The sequence below is a fragment of the Ursus americanus genome, chromosome 27, assembly GCF_024610735.1.
Source record: "Ursus americanus isolate L20-20 chromosome 27, mUrsAme1.1.p, whole genome shotgun sequence".
Taxonomy (NCBI): domain Eukaryota; kingdom Metazoa; phylum Chordata; class Mammalia; order Carnivora; family Ursidae; genus Ursus; species Ursus americanus.
The window spans coordinates 42,850,513-42,868,858 of NC_142153.1; positions in this window are offsets into that span (position 1 = coordinate 42,850,513).

Sequence of the window (18,346 nt, forward strand, 5' to 3'; positions counted from 1 at the left end):
GCGACTTGAGTGTTCACGCATAGAGGAATGGATGTAGATTAAGAGATTTTATCTTTGTGGCTTTGGATTTCATAAAGTCTATGAACTTCCTGATTTTGAGTTCAGAATTGAGGGTCAGTGTGCTTTTTTTGTTGGAGGAAAAGCTCTTATAAGCCTCAACTTGATTAAAAACTGATACTGGTAGTAATTAAAACTTTAGGAATAAATTAAAATTATTCCTTACCTTGACGTATGATCAAAAAAGGTGATGAGAAAATGATCCCAAGGCAGATTTATGGGACACACTATGTGCGTGGGCAAGATAGGCTTTAAAGATGAAAAAGATGGTTGTGAAACTGGGGTGACAGCCACATCAGAGCAGTGAGCTGCCCCAAGGAAATCCTGCCAAAGTATTTAAGTCCTAAGTGGGGTGTAAGCATGGCAAGTTAAGGTTGGGAAATGCTCACGGCTTTGCCAACAAATGGCTCAGTGGTGGCAGCTGGGCATGGTGTGTGTGAAAGCCACACTATACCGAGTGTGTACTGAGCACAACAGAAAGTGACCACGTCTAAGCTATGAGGGTTAGTCATTTATTCAAGAACTTTGGCTGGGGGTAGAGCACATGTTAAGTGAGAAAGGAAGGAAGGAAGGAAGGAAGGAAGGAAGGAAGGAAGGAAGGAAGGAAGGAAGGAGGGAGGGAGGGAGGGAGGGAGGGAGGGAGGGAGGGAGAAAGAAAGAAAGAAAGAAAGAAAGAAAGAAAGAAAGAAAGAAAGAAAGAAAGAAAGAAAGAAAGAAAGAGAAAGAAAGAGAAAAAGAAAGAAAGAAAGAAAGAAAAAGAAAGAAAGAAAGAAAGAAAGAAAGAAAGAAAGAAAGAAAGAGAAAGAAAGGAAGGAAGGAAGGAAGGAAGGAAGGAAGGAAGGAAGGAAGGAAGGAAGGAAGACAAGGAAACTTTGAGAGGTGCTGGATGTTTGCCCCCTGACGGTGGTGAGGGTATCACAGGTATTTGCTTACGCCCAACCTCGTTGAACAGAACACATGAAATGTGTGCAGTTCTTTGTGTAGCAATTATACCTCAATAAATCTGTTACAAAATTTAAAAATAGGGGCACCTGGGTGGCTCAGTTGGTTAAGCGTCTGCCTTGGGCTCAGATCCTGATCCCTGTGTCCTGGGATGGAGTCCAGCGTCCGTCAGGCTCCCTGCTGAGTGGGGAGCCTGCTTCTTCCTCTGCCCCTCCCCCAGTCATGCTCTCCCATGCGCACATGCTCTCTCTCTCTCTCTCTATACCCCCCTACACGTGTGCTCTCTCTCTCTAAAGATAATAAAATTGCTAAAAAATTTAAAAATAAAATAATAAGACCTGAGGGGGAGAAAAAAGAAGCTTCACTGGGAAGAAAATAATAGTAAGCTAAAAGAAAAATCCATTTTTAGGAAGGTTCATAGATTAGCCTTTAAAATCATCATCAAAGTGGGAAATGGTGTCCTTAATAATATAACCCCCTGCACCTAACTCAGAGATAGAAATAATCCTAGAAATGCCATGATTCTGACCCATTACATACGTTCTCAGATTTCTGGCCTTTATAAAGGGGTTCAGGGCCTTCAAAACTGTCAAGGTGTCAGGAAGTGTTTTATATTACTTGCAATGTGAGAAATTTGTATTACTGAGGGGGGAAAACACACCATTTAAAAAAATTACATAGGTTTGTGTCTGTGTTTTACTTCATTCTACATGTAGGGACCAAATTATTGCTTCAGGGTGCCTGGGTGGCTCAGTTGGTTAAGCATCAGACTCTTGATTTTGACTCAGGTCATGATCTCAGGGTCGCAGGACCGAGCCCGTGCTATGGGCTCCGAGATGGCCTTGAAGCCTGCTTAAGATTCTCTCTCCCTCTGCCCCTCCCCCATCCCACTTGTGCACACACTCTCTCCATACCCCTCAAAAATGTAAATACAGCAAAGCAAGGGAAAAACAAATTAATGGGAATTAGTTGATGAAATCCCTTTCTTGCATGACTTTACACTAGAGCGGCCTGGAGACCCCTTTGATGGACAGTTGAGGGTAGAGAGTTGAGCCGGGTACCGCACAGTGGGGACCACAGTGATCCTCCATTAATTTTCCAAGTTCCCAAGTCTAATTATGGCAACAAATATAAACATTCCGGAGTCAGAGAAGAAAGACACAAGCATTTCACACTGATTTTGATGCTGGCGCACTTACGTACATTTTCGAGAGGGAAGCTTAGCCATGTCTAGGAATGGGGTGAAGACAGACTGCCTGAGTTTTTGTTTTCGTTTTTCAATGTCCACATAATCTTAACTACTTATGATGACCTTTCACGTAGTTTTGACCCCCACAACCAGTCTGTGAGGTAGGCAGGTTTCAGTTATTAATTCTAATGAGGTATTTTCTCCATAAACACTGAAGGATGCCAAAAAAAGTTTGCCCTTAGATCTAGTTTCCATGTATTGAAAGAATAAATACAAGTTTAAAAAAAAAAAAAAACAAACCTTTTTTCTAACTTTAGTTTCAGAAATTGCATCAAACATTTCTTTTTTTCTCACAGTCTATCCTTTACAGAGAAGATAAAAAAATTTCTGAAATATGCTTTTGGATTCTTTTAAGATTCTCTCTAAGCAACATTTTTAGTTGAGAGCAGTGTTTCCTTGTTTTGCTCACATTCTTTCAGGAGCCAGTGGGTGCTGACTATCCGTCCAGCTGCAGGTATTCTGAAGATTAGTGCTGGAACCAAACATATCGTGATTCAGGTTTGAAGAACATTGGGTCGTCAGGCTGAGTTTACTTGTCGGAGGGGGAGGGCTGCTCTTCACAGAAAGCTTCTTCATTTACCAAAATGTTTAACTGTTCTATTGTATCTTTTACAAGTCATCCATATTTTTGGATTTTTTGTCCTTTTTCACAATTTTCGCTTCTTTAAAACAGCGTGTAATTTCTCTAAAAACTTTCTGTATTTTGGATGTCAGTTCAGGCTTCAGATTCAGGACACTCCAGAGTCATCCAGAGCCAGCCCCTGGAAACGGTGTGGACACTCTTGTTCAGCAATGCTCTTATCGTCACGTGATGAACGGTAGGTCGGGTGGAGGTAACGGGCCTGGACCAGACTGCTATCTTATAGTTTCAGGGTGGCAGCCACTAGGGAAAACTTCTGCCTCTTTAAACTCCCTTTCCACGCAGCTACGACCTGGTGAGATAGGGAGACTCCTCCAGACAGGGGCTTTCCAGAATGTTCCTTATTTGTGGAGTAGTATTGGTATGCTTTCTTAAGGTTCCTGTGCCTCAAATGCCTTATCTGTAAAACGATGATAATAATAGCACCCACTTCACATGGATGTTGTGAAAATTAATTGACAAAAAGATTTATAACCGTGCCTAGGCAAACAATAACATCTTAATAATTCATAGCTAATATTGTTATAATCATGGGGCGCCTGGGTGGCACAGTGGTTGAGCGTCTGCCTTCGGCTCAGGGCGTGATCCCAGCGTTGTGGGGTCGAGCCCCACGTCAGGCTCCTCCGCTATGAGCCTTCTTCTTCCTCTCCCACTCCCCCTGCCTGTGTTCCCTCTCTCGCTGGCTGTCTCTATTGCTGTCGAATAAATACATAAAATCTTTAAAAAAAATATTGTTATAATCACATTTAATCTCAGGGAGTTCTGTATTCTTATGCACATGTTGGCAGAAGAAGAGACCACAGAAGCATTCAAGTCCCTGGCCTTTATACAGCCTTGGGCTGGTACACAACAGAGCCAAGATCTAATCAATTCTCAAGCACTTTTTGCTAGAGCACCCTGCCCCACACGCGATTAATGGACTCCTGGCCTCTCCTGCCTCATTTTGTATTCCTGATTTATGTCTTTGCTTTTTATTGTAATATGTTCACAGAAAGTCAGAAAATTATTTCATTAAAAAAAAACAAAACAGAGGTGGTCAGGTGTGTATGAGTTACAGCATGATTTTTGTGTCAGTTTAGCTCAACACTTCCAGTATATTCCGCCACCCAGCAGCAGTGAAATCTCTCTTAGTTAAAGGCAGAAATCCAAACAATTTCCAATTCACTCCAATTTTCAAACAGAGGATTTTACTGGACTCATGCAAACACAGATTATGCTGTTATATAAACAAATAAAACAGAAGACACAGCCCCGGTTTAAAACAAACAATACTTTTTAGTGAAAATAAAATTAAATTGTCATCAAAAGTTCTTGTACGCTGAAACTTAAATTGCCTGGTGAACTTGGATTACCAATATTTTTCATGCCGTTGCTTTGCAAAATGATAGCACCTTCCGTTCACTAGAGATAGAAAGTGACTACGAACCCTTAGAAAGTTAAATGCAGGTGCAAAGCTGTTGGTCCCAGCCTGGAAGATAAACTTTATATGTCCATGAAGACTGTCCACAAACCCCGACTGTGGCACCATGTTGTCAGGATAATTGAACAAATTTTAAGTCCAGGGAAGAGGATTTATTTTTTTGTGCTGCCAACGCTTATGGTGTTTTTAGTCGAACACAGCCAAGAGAAGAAACTGCAAAGTAATTAAGATGAGGTTTAAAGCCCAGATTTGTTCAGCCTGCTTCTTAGAATAGTTAATATTAACTGACTTTTACATTTAGATCCACTTAACTTGGCAAATGCCATGAAAACTAAATCACATAAGCTTTTCTACACTGACACTCTTTCTACAGCTGGGAAAAATGTCCTTGCTTAAGGAATAGTTTAATTTTGAGATGTTTTATGAAGAGTTAGACTACAAAAAAAAATGACTTTATGAACAATAACCATTGTGACTGTCTTAAAAAATAGTTTCAAGAAGTAATTGATTATTTTACTACACAAATAAATGAGTAGCATAATTACTCCTCCAACACATTTCCCCAAAATGAGTAGGTAGTGACGACTTTAAAAGATATTTTCATTGACTTTGTTATGCTATTGGACAACTTAGGAAATGTCAGAGATACTGTTTCTAGCATTCGAATGCAAGTTAGCTGATGTATCCACTTCAGGAGCCCCAGATTCCTGGTGGCTCAGTTTAAAGACAAACAGATGACAACCTATCAAACCCCAGGAACGGGTGGAGACAATTTCATATTTCTACTACAGACCCAATTAAATGGTTTCAAATAGTTTTCAATTGTATGGATTGAATCGTGCAGAGAAATGGTGGATTAGACAGTGGACTTTTCCTCCTACCTCTCCTACACTATTTTGATAAGATTCCCCCCGAAAAATCTGAAGTAGAAAAGAACTTCCTTTTATTCATAGTGATTACGTAGCAGAGCACATAACCCTAGAAAAGCGTGACCTATGTGGGGCAGGCTCAGGGAGGCATAGAGTTCAGGAAAAAACCAAAAAAAACAAAACAAAACAGCTAACAAGTCATTTTAAACAAACTCCATCCTTTGTTTTCATGCTTGGAAACACATGCTATTCAATAGATAGTTCATACCAACCTTTATAAAAATCCAGTTTCCTTTCCTAAATATTTCTCTCACATCTTCCTTTATAAACCCAAACCTTGAGTTCTGAAGTCATTCAGGCCAAATGAGCGATCATTCACAGGTGCCCATGTTCTAGGTATTTTATATTATCAGCAATCTTCACCCAGTTACTACAGTATCCCCATTTTTTAAGATGGGTTAACTGAGAAATGTAACTTGCCCAGATTTACACAGCCAAGATACTCAAAATATTTGATTTCAAAATTCTCACTTTAAAACCACAGTGTGTGTTTCCTCTCGTTATTCAAAAAAGTCCAATTCTATAATTTAGAAAAGAGCCTAGTTCAAAAGATTTCTAATCATTAGCTCAAATTCACTGACAAATGTGTTTGTTTACTCCCCTCTCTCTCTCTCTCTCTCTCTCTCTCTCTCACACACACACACACACACACACAGGGACATGCACTCTGGCATACAAATTCATACATACATACATATGTTTTTCCTTCGTTATCTCAAGTTTTTATGTGTGCTTAATTTTAAAAAACGGGCTGTTTTCTTTTTTTTTTTTTTTTAAATATCTAGCTGATAATCATTCCATTTAAAATGGTAATTATTAACTTTGCATTCTCACTCCAGGAGTCACAAACCTATTGTTTTTTTAAACCTGGCGGTTTGCATATTTTTCCACCTGTGCAAAACCTCTCTTATGCAGGAACCAGGGTAAGAAGAAGAATATGTAAAAGGAAGATAATAACTAGGAGAATAAGGGTTCATGTTTAATGCATTCAATTCTTCAAATTTTCCATTATTATTTTATATATTTTATGGTAAACAGTACAATCTATTATAAAATGTTACACTAAAACTTGACAATAAAAATTGAAAAATCTGATGGCAAAATTCATTCTTTTTGACTAGTTGAAAAAGAAAACATAAAAAAATTATTCAAAACATTTAAAAACAGTGTTTCAATGGTCTCAAGCGTTAGAAATTATTCATAAAAGTTCAAGGGATTTAGTTCTTCTGCCATTTCTTTAAACCCTATGCAACAAATTAGTTTACTTTTTGAATCAGGAAAGAATAAACAAATGAAATGTATTTCAAGACACCAACTTAATATTAAAAAAAATGATGTCAGAAAGTAGCATCCTAATAGAAGATTTGCTTGTAAATACAACCCTCTGATCACATAGTTAATCCTTCTAGGGACCAACACCCTTCCTGAAGCCAGATAGGCACCCCCAGGCACATACCCTGTCACCTCGTTAGCATAATAAAGAAACACCTATTATCAGAAAATTCCAAGAGTTTTTGAAGCTCTATATCAAGAACTGGGGATAAAGATTAGATATATTTTTATTATATCACAAATGCCCATTATGTATTCATTTTATCTGATATCATAATTGATACAGAGCTTTTACTATTTTATTCTGTCATATCTTCCTTTTTTGGTTGTTGTTTTTGAGATTACTTCCCAAGGCAATATATTCCTTACATAAAATTCTTATATAATATTTTAGAGAGAGAGAGAGCATGAGAGTGAGCACAAGTGTAACTACAATTAAATGAAAAGAAAAATAAAAACAAGAGAAAAACAATTCATACATTCTAAATACACAAGAATGCATTTCTACTGTTAGTTTAAAATTAATTAGCGTTAAGATAGGTTAGGGCTGAGATTAGAATAGACCAAGACTCCAGGACCGCTGGTCTCAATCACTCTTCTACTCCAGCTCCGGAGATGAGGAACCCCAAGTACAAGCACATGTACTAGAGGAAGCACTCCTGAGTATGCCTGTGGGGTTCCTGAGGTCACCAACATTCTGCGAAACTCCATGTCAAACAGCCACGGAAAGCTTTTCCAAGCAGAGGAGGATGCCAGCATCCTCACAGAAACCAACGCGGCATTACGGAACGTTTGAACAACCAGAGATGCAAACTAAGTGTGTTTAGGACTTCAAGCACAGAAGCCCACAGTCAGCCGTCTGCTGGTCTAAAAGAGCCAGTCTGTCAGAGTCCTAGACAGCCATCCAAGCATTCGATGATTGATGCGTGTGTCCGTGCTCTTCACGTAGGAAATGTTTTACCGCCTGGTCCTTCCTGAAACCTCCATCTCTTCATTTCAGCTGGTGCTCACAGACGCAGTCTGCCCCAGTCCACGTCCTGCCCAATTTCAACTGCCTTATACGTAGTCCTAACTTACCCACAAACTAAACCATCGGTCCACAACTGTGGATACACTTTTGAATCAACGGGTGGAGTTTTAAAAACGTCCATGCCTGAGTCTACCTCCACACTAATTAGAACCCCTAGAATTAAAGCTTGTGTATTTGTGTGTGTGTATGTGTCTGTGTTTTCAAACTCTCTGGTGTTTTCATGTCTATCGCGGCACCGATCAGACAGGATCAACCTTTCCAGGTACTAGTTACAAAAGCGACATGAATCAATAGCAGCACCATGTTTAGTGTGAACTCTGCGGCAAGGTACCAGACTAAATTTAACTCAACTGCTCAGTGCATGAATTTGAAATGCATGACCAGGAGCCATTTTTCGAAAAGTAGTAGATAATCTCCCAGAGCAAGATAGTAAAGTTTTGTCCCTTAACGTTAGGGAAAGCTAGAGTATCATTCAAATCAGGCCCACGATATCTTTTGTGGAAGATATTAGCATAGCACAGTATCAGATGCCCCTACATTGCATAAATTGGTACAAAATCTCTCAGGAAGAAAAAACTCCAGAGCAATAGAATTATAGTTGTTGAAGTCAGAGAGCCTTTACACTATAATGACTGATCTTTTAACAAGGAAGACTAAGAGAGAGAATGTTTTCCAATTAGTGAATCACTTCTGATATGGGTTGGCTGGCTAAGCCAATTAGGTATGGATCAGAGAAGAATGCAGCCTGATAGAGATGGTTCAGTCCATCTTTGAAAGATTTTTATTAGTGCCTGTCATTCTGGAATGATACCAGGTACCGTTCTAGGCACTGAGGATGGAGTGATGGAGACAGGTGACATAGTCCCTGGACTATGTCTACAGGAGTCAGATGAGAAACAAAGAATGTAAAATATACTGTTAGGTAGTAATAAATGCTATGAAGAGCAATAAAACAGAATAAAGGGATAAAGGATGATGGAGGGAGATGGTAATTTAGAACAGGTTGCTAATGAGGATTTGTCAAAATGGGTGAAGTTTGCCAGAGATCTGAATGAAAGAGTAAGAGGCATACGAATACCTAACTTAAAGGCATTTGAGGCAGAAAGAAGAGAAAGCACAATGGCCTTAAAGAAGAAATGAGCTTAGAATTTTAAGGGCCACAGAAGCTTATGCCTAAAATATAGTGAGCGAGGTAAAGAATAGAAGACACAGTTTGAGAAACAGCTAAGGGCCAGTTCGTGCAAAGCTTTATAGACCAAAATAAACCTGGAAAAACAAGAAAGGAAAATGGAACTAAGCTCTTGTTTATAATGACTCCAAACTGGTTCACTCTTTCGTTTTACACATTTTTAATAATATTATCTATAAATAAGTGGTACATAGTCAAACAGATTTAGAAAATTCTCGATTAGAAAACATTAAGTATGTTTCTTTGCCGTAATACTTCTAAGAGCATTTCATATTCTGACTTGTGTTCAATCTAAGACAGAATTTTTTGAATTTATTATCCTTGATAATTTTTTTTTTCATACATTATCTCCCAGGACGAGAGTTGTTGGCCAAACACCATAAAAAGATCTGTATGGAGAGAGATGAGCAGCCAACACCAAACCCAAATCTGTAGCTTCGTCTGAATATTGTCACTTGTCAACAGAATATACAGAGACAGGAGCATTTAAGAAATAAATTAGAGTACCTGGAGGGGAGTTATGTTAAGGAGATGCGCCCTTTAGAAGGACTAACTGGCCAACTAAAATAATTCAACGGTTGTTCAGCTCTTCCAGTAAATTTCTTCCGCCCTATTCCCCCTTCTCTTGTGCTTTCAAGTGCATAGTCAGGCTGTTGGTACTATCCCACAGCTCTTGAGTGCTCTTCCCATTTGGGTAATTTCTATAGAACTTTGTAGCTCACTAATGTTTGTTTCAGTTGTGGAGTCTAATGAATCCTCTCCTCACAGGAAATCTTCATCCTCTGTTATGTGGTTTTTATGTCTAATGTTTCCATTTGATTTTTTTTTTCTTAAACTGTTTTCTCAGCTAACATTACCATCTGATCTTGCCTACCGCCCAGTTTTTCCCTTAGAGCCTTTGACACATTAATCATGGTTCTGAAATTCACTGTTAGGTGTTCCGGGACTCGTGGCGTATCTGACTCTGGTTTGCATTGCTTACTTCTTTGGGAGAGTGTTTTGTCCTGTCTTTTTGTGTGCTTCCTAAATTTTGTTGTTGAAAGCCAGACATCCCTTTTAAGACGGTAGAGATGAAGGTAAATATTTTCTGTAACTCTTGGAAACGGGCATGCCTTTTCTTCTGGTAGACCTTTAGTGTGGAGGGTTGAGTTAATTTAATGAGGAGTGGAGCTGGGTTTGCAGTTTGTTGTGTCATGGTCACTTTCCAATCTTGTAGAGGCATATTGAGGATGAAAGCTAGTTTGCCAGGGGGTTTCTTCAGTGTCTTCTCTGTGAGCTATGCCTCAGAGAGGATCTCTTACCTACAAATGACACGTTACTAGAAACTTGCTAACCTGGCAATGTGGGGGGTGTGTGTGTGTGTGTGCGTACGCGTGTGGAGGGGTGTAATCTCTGTTCTGAATAAGCCTTAGTCTTAGGCAGGCACCATGCCCTTGGTCCCAGGGTGTGTGGCCTTCTCATTTCACAGCTGTACGTACCCTGCCCTTCCCTCACTCGCATCCCCCAACACACGCATACGTTAAGGGCTTTGTCTTTGATAATTTTTTTTTATAGATTGTCTCCCATAAGGGACATAGGGCAGAAGGGCCTTGGTGAATTCCCTTAGTTCTCCTTCCCTGGCTACTATTTCCCTCCCCCACTTCTATACAAGGGAGACTTTCTTGGGATTTTGTGTCTATTTCTCTGAGTGCCCATTAAGGTTTATGTAGAAAAATTCTGTAAGATGTGAACTTCCTCTCTCCTTGGACTCCCAGTGTCTTCACCCAAGCTGGGCAGGGCATGCAGAGTTTCTACCAATTTCCCATCACCGAGGCTGAATTCTTCTCACTGGCTGCATCTTGCCCTGGTGAGGCAGTGCTGGCATTTCATTTCTTCTTGCTGGTACCATCTCTCCTGAGATTTGGGGCCAGTTGCTTGCCTTGCTCAGCTCTCCGGTAGGAAGTTCCAGAAAAGTTATGAACTTGCTGTTTATCTTTTTTTGCTCATTGTAAGGTTGAAAGCTACACTCATTTCAGCTCTCTATATGTGCATATGGAAACCAGTCAAAAGATTAAAAAAAAACCCAAACCTGCTGAGGTGACTGAGGCAATGTCTAGTTTATTCATGGTGGAAGAACAATAGCTTTCTTAAATGAATATCATACCTGCCAGAGTGATTATACAATCAATAGCAAAAATCAAGGATTAGACCAGGTTCTTTACAGAGTCAGTCATTTATAGGTATGATGACTCAAGGCCTCGTTATTTAGTGGACTAGAAGTTGACAGGGTAACTACGTTTGATCATTTGCTTCTCCTAGGGGCATGGGTTTCCTGAGCCAGCTGTAGGATGAGATGTGCACACAGTCACTCGTAATTAAAGCAGGGGAGGCGGCATAATTGCTCTTATTCTCCTTCCATCTACTTAAACCTGAGCTTACTATTGAGATGAGTTTTTTAAAATTAAATTGCTCTTATTTTGTTACAAGATTTGGGTTAAGTTCGCTGTGACCCATCTTTTCCTTGGGTTTCCGATGTTCCAAAAAACATTTCATTCAGGATTTAAGGGAAGACACCTGACTCCTCACTCACGATACTGGTACCTAAAACCGGGAAGAAAATAAGCACCATCCACTTATTTACAAAATCTGCATCTCACAGGTGTATGAGACGGACCATTCCATACACGCATTAGTGATATTCTCGGTGATCAGTGGACTCCTCAGGGGGCGGGTCCCTCAACATCAAGCCTCGAGCACTGCATCTCCCATTCACAGCGACCACAATGTCAGGGGCAGGATCTGCTTTTCTGGCCCACAGGACATGCAGGGCATTCCTGCATCCGGTCTCCTTCATGGTGCATTCCCTGTCCCACCGTCTCTCTAGTACCTGGTCCAAGATTTGATCTTCACCTTTCCTGGCCTGCCAGTGACACGCGTTTCTTCTAATACATTCTGTGACACTTGATTATGTCCTGTGTGCTATCTTTGTCCAAACGTTTCACGGATCATGTCATTGAAAATTACTGAGGTCCCTAAGGGAGGAAGCGTGTCGCTCTTACTGTGCGTTCTCCTGCTCCCTGGCACGTTGTCAGGCAGAGAGCAAGCATGTGACAAACCCGGAGTTGAAATAAGTATCAATTTTTCACGGAAGAGAGAGAAAGAGAAAGGGTGGGGGAGAGACTGTGGTGACAGGTGTGAATGACATTAGGTCTAACGGGGGAACAGCCTGCTGACCATCACACCGGAACAGAGCAAACAGGCTGAAATGCCTGTAACATCTCCCCTGGGACTTCTGCCCTGCAGGGGATCTGTGTGCCCCTGTGTCCCCCAGAAGCCCAGGCACGTGTCCGAGGCTGTGCTTCGTGCGTCCTCCACACCGCTCGCTGCGGGTTCCGAGCACACAGCACGTGTCCAGCACGCCGTCCCGCCCCGCTGCTGAGCCACCGGCCTGTTGCACGGCCCCACACGCGGCCTCACGTGAGTCAAACCCGCATCAACACTCACTGCTCGTCAGCGACCTTGCCTGCTGGTAAGCACATCTATCGTGTGCCTGGCTTCAAGCTCCCGGCCGGAACATTAGCGGTTATGTCTGGACTCGTAATACCCTCGAGTCTTTTCACAACTTCACAGGAGAATAAACAACACACAACACAACAACAGCCACGGATCAATCGACTGGAGGCTGCCACATTCTAGGTCTGCTGCTTGTTACCAGAAAGATGAGAACTTTGGCTACTTGGAACTAGATTACATTCATGTTCATTAAAAAGAGTAAAATGAATATTTCTGGCCAGGAATTTGGATATGATTAATTTTAAATTGAATCACAATGACAACATGGCCACTTAAAATGAATTTCCAAAACAGTCTTTTGTTACGCTGTTTTAAATAAAACTCTAAGCAAACCAGCACCTTTAAAAATAAGGGATACATTTAAAATAGGTTTCCCCGAAGAAAGTGTTAGCAAGCCAATTCCTTGAAATCCATAGCATATGGTGTTTTTGAGTGGCCGTATTAGTCAGCGTGTAAAAGTAATTTATGATTTTCATTAAAGAAACACGAAATTTACTTATTTGACACTAATACCCACATTCAGGAAATTTCAAACCCAGGGAATAAATGATCGTTTTTTCACAAAGCCTGAGCTATTGACAACCTGCCCCACTCCCGTCATTCCTGTTGTTTCCATCCTGAGTGGATGTCAGGGCTGCCCGCAGAGCCTGCCCTTTCTCCCGGGCACATCCACTCCCGGGGAGGCTTATACCTCTGTGGTTACCTCCTCGTGAAGAATTCTCTCTCCCTCTCTGTCACTCTTTCTCTTTCTTTCCTCTCTCCCTTTCTATGCCTTCTTTTATATATATGTTTATTTGCATACATTTGTTTGCACAGGTGGGTTCATTTTACATACAACAATGGGCAGCTATTTCATTGACTCCTAACAATGGAGGAAGGTTATCTTTCTACTTCTGTAAACACTGTGTTATTTCATTCAGTTTATCTGCAGGACGCAGGATAGAGCTCCACTGAGTGGATATATCTAATTTATATTTTTTAAGAGAGATAGAATAAGCATCTTTACATTTTTAAAAATAATGCATGCACATGGCGAAAGGATATCAGGCTGTACAAAAGAGAGCAAAATGGAAAGCAATAATCTGCTTTCACTGCCAGCTGTACTCTTCAGAGACCACGGTGTTAATGGTTCCTAGATTTTATGGTTGTTTCAGCTATAAGAAAAACAATCGTATCTTGTCATCTGAGCCCTAATTTGTCGAATTTATATTTTATCTCTGCGTAACGCCCTCCCCCCTCCGCGTCACTGTGATGAGGAGGAATTAAACAAAATGTACAGTACTTCCCACTCCTTCTTCTCTGCCTGTGGACTTGGATGCCATATTTCTTCTCCTTCTTATTTTCTTCTTATTTTCTTCTTCATCATCAACATCATCATCATCATCACTGTTATTATTAGTGGTATTACTTGTAAACCTGGTGCTTGTTTTGATATTTTTAAATAACTCACTTAAGTCACTACTGCTTGATTTATCAAACCCATGCACTTTATTTTATGTGAAGATGATACTAGCTGTCATTAGAGACAAACCCCAAGTCTCAGAGGATTAATACAATAAAAATTCATTCCTTAATCCCATCACTGTTCAGTCCTTGTACTGGTCAGCTCTCCGGGAGAACTTTTTTCTCCTTGAAGTGTTTATGTCATTTTCTTTCATATCAAAGTATTAGAAGTTTATGATAATTTCTTCAGGAGTCATTTTTTGTCTCTTGAGAGGATTTTTCAGTGAACACATATGTCTTCAGCTTCAGAAAACTGGGGATATAATTTTTAATTATTTGTTTCTCCCATAGTTGCTATTTTCTCTTTGGCAACTTGTTGTATTTCTACAACTCTTAATATTTTTACATTTTCCAGTTTTGGGTGGTCTTATTTTTTCTAGGGTTGATCTTGTCACATTTCCTTTTTAGAATTCAGGATTTACATGATTTACATTCAGAATTTCTTTTATAATTTCAGAATCATATTTCAAATTTTTAAGAAATCATTTTTCTCTGATCTTGGTTTGTATTTCCATTGTTGTATGAAATGCTTTTTCAGTCTCTAGAATATATACTTAGAAAAATTGCTTCTCAATCTCTAATTGGCCTATTTCTTCTGTACTCAATTGTTCCAGTGGTTTCTTGTGGCTATCTTTCCTAGAGTTGATTTTTCTCAAATATCTGTTGATTTTCATAGTTGTCCATGCACACTGTAAATGAAAATGGTTGATTACGGTGATACGGCTAATGTTGCTTCCTCTACTGTTGAGAACTCTTAGTTCTCCAGGAGGCCTCTTTCTCGAATGGGAGAATGACCAGGAACCCGGATAAACTGAGCATGGTGACAGGAAGATTTCCTGTAAGGTGTGGTAGAAAGTGGTATAAGTAGGGTTCTCAGAAAGCAGGCTCTGAGACATAGATAAGCATGAGAAAGTTTATTGGGGATTGCTCTCAAAATCAACTCTTATTGGAGAAGAAAACAGAAAGGAGGTAAAGGAAGAAATTGGGCCATGAAGCAGTCAACACACAACCTTAGCCACCCCCACAAAGAGTTCTAACACTAGACAAGCCCTCCATGGTTGCCCCGATCTGGTCAAACAAGTGGAGTCTTTGTACCCTTGCATGTACCAGTCACTGCTGGAGGAAGGGCAACATGACTTTGGTCAGTAGCTTTGTCTGGCCTAAGATGCTTCCCCCAAATGTAGGCAACTGAAGCTAATTCTTGGGTTATGGTCCCAACATTAGGGGAATGAGTCTTCAATCGAAAAGGGACTGTGCCACAATATGGTATCCATCACAGGAACATGCAGAAAATCTAGGAACTTCCATATTGTAAAGTAAGGAGGGCTTCGGTGTGTGGTAGAACTTTTACTTTTCTGTTTCTTTCCACTGGGGAAAACCAGTGTTCAATCTGGGTCTGCTTCTTTCTTGGGTCCCAGTATCTTCACTAGGAGCCTCCTTGGATAGGTAGTCTACTTCCTTTAGAAAGAAGGTCACAGTCTTCCTTTTGAGGTCAACAGTAATAGCTATCAGCCATTCTAGAAAGGGAGGCAACTGTCTCAAAAAACACTTTATTAGATCATCCAGTGGTCACCCTGGAGTGCCTATATTGTTCCTTTCATTGAGTTAGTCCAGAGTGGGGGAAGACCCATATTTTCCTCTGATGTCTTGGGTTATGCCTTCATCTTTCTTCAAACATCAATCCCATCTCAGCTGCTGTTTTCCTGGAACTTTTCAAAATCGAGTCTATTCCTAGCACACTCTCTGTGCTTCTGCACTAGTATGACTTCTTTCTTCTTAAACTTACATTTTCTTCCATTTCATTCGAGAGCAGGAAACCTATGGATCAAGTTCTCATTGTGATCACAAATGCCAAGCCAGCTCAGGAGAATGGAGCGGATATTGGTGAAGGTTTCAGGCAGACATCTACCCAGTTCTACCACCTATGACCAATGTGACTTAAGGCCAATTATATACACTCCCTGATACTCAGTTTCTTTTTAAAGTGGGAATAATACTATGTACTAAATCAAGTTAATATAAGGATATAAAGATGGTTAGCACAATCCCTGGAACATAATCTGCATGCAAGAAATGACTGTTCTCCCACAGCCTTTATGTCCCTCATAGTGACTATCACTGTGCCTAGTATCCTCATGAAAAAGTAAAACTTCAATACTTTAATAAAATCTAAAAGCTATCAGAAGACCAGAGTGCAAAAAGCTTTAAGGATTTAGCGAGGCCTGGTATATTTTGAAGTGACTGAACAATGTGACAGCTTCGGCAGTGGTGCATACACTAGTATCACTGCTGACTACTACCTTGAGATTTCATGAAATGTCATGTGTAATGGTGACAGCATTTTACATTACAGCTTTCTTGCTTAACACCTTTCCTTTTAATAATGTTTTATCTCTTATTCTTTATAAAATTGATTAAAATAAAGATAAACTAGTTATTACCTAGAAGCAGGAGGTCAATCACAGAGTACTATAAGATATATTAAATTCAATTAGAGTTTCTCAGTTGTGATAGTTACATGGCATGAAAGAAATATCAGAGGACATGGCCTTCTACTTGCCAGATATTTGACTTTGCTTTAAGCCCATCACTTTAACTTTTATCCTCCATGTCCTCAGCTCTAAAACCAGAATAATATGGTCTCCTGCATTAGCTTCCTTGGGCTACTGTAACAAAGTTCCACAAGTAGGGTGTCTTAAATAGCAGAAATTTATTCTCTCACAGCTCTGAAGCTACATGTCCAAAATCAAGGTGTTGGTGAGGTTGGTTCCTTCTGGAGGTTCTGAGGGAGAATCAGTCTGTGCTTCTCTTCTCACTTTGGTGATGGCCAGCAACACTTGACATTCCTTGGCTTGTAGAGACATCACTCCAACCTCTACCTCTGTCCTAATTTCCCTCATCTTAGACTGACACCAGACATTGGATTAGGGCCTGTTCCAATTCAGTATGACCTCATCAGCACTTGATTACATCTGTCAAGACCCTATTTCCACATAAGGTCACATTCACAAGTACCAGGGTTAGGACTTGAACATATCTTTTGGGGAAGCAAGTTTCAATACATACCAGTCCTAAACATTAAAAAAAAAAGAAATATATATATATATATATATATATATATATATATATATATATATATATATATATATATATATATATAGTGGCTATGTTATTTAAGATGCTTTGTATCACAAACCAGAAACCCAAGCAAGTAAAGATGTAATACTTTGGAAACGATTGCAGAACATCCTTCAATTGAGCTGGACACTATGAACGAAAGGAAGCTAAAGTAGCAATGTTACTGAAAATTTGGGAATTCTTTCTCTCATCTTTGCCCAACTACATACCTCTGCTCCATCACTGTCTCTAGTGGTAAATAAATTTTCTCTGTTATCCATGTTGTGTAACAGAAAAGGGCTACCAATAGCTTCCCAGGTTTGAAGAGAAATGTCAGGCAGAAAGGTACCATGGATCCCTCAGTAGATAGGATGGGCAAGGGGAAGTAGGGAAGGTCCTGGAAGCTCACGTCTTATCTACTAACATTATTTTTTTCAGTGAAGAAGGAGATGGACTCATTTTCTGAGAGAAAAGAGATTTTGATGGTATCAAAAAAGTCAATATTAAAGTTTTATGAAAGCTGTTGAGAGGAATGAGAGTCAGTGAGGAAGAGCCATGGGATTGAGGGTGTTTTAATACCCAGACTGAGGCTGGACACCATGTGGGTTTAACAGACTGATGTCCTCAGGTGGTTGTCCTCGGTGGCAGTGAGGACCTCCAGGGTATCGGATGATCACTAGGTGAGTGTATCAGACAATTACCCATAAGCCCCATAAGCTCTGCATTCTTGCATAAACAACACAAGGGGACATTTCAGGTTCATTTAAACTTGACTGTTTTAGAGTATCTTCATGGTAAGATGGCTCATCACAAAAGTGATACCATATAAAATCTTAATCAAAACATTTTTTCCTCATTTCTTTATATATATCTTTAATCCTTAGCTTCTAAGGAAAAACAACATTATTTTTTCATAAGTCAGAGCTTCTGAGTAAGTGGGTTTGGGTTACTGTTTTTATAACAGAACTCACACACAAAAAATACAATTTTAATTCCTAGATATATATTATGTGTACTTATTTCATCACCGGACAAACTTAGATGAGACCTTTTGCTCTATTGTAAATCCAGTGACTCTTCAGAGGCAGTGGGAGGCGGCCCAACCTCTTGCCAAACCAATTCGTTATTTTCTAGTGAGATAATTAAAAATTATCTGGAAAAAAAGTGCTGAGAAGCACTTTCTTGCCAAAACTTCAGGTTTTTTTCTCTGTCCTTTGTTTGTTTGTTTGCAATGGACAGACCAGATAGAACATCACTTAAACATCAATTCAAAGGAAGTTGAAGCATGGTAAACTCCTTTCCTTATGACCTTGTCTTCTACTTCTCTTTTTTTCTTATCTTTTCTATCTTCCCCTTAGATGAAGTCTCCTCTCGATATTTTTTTAA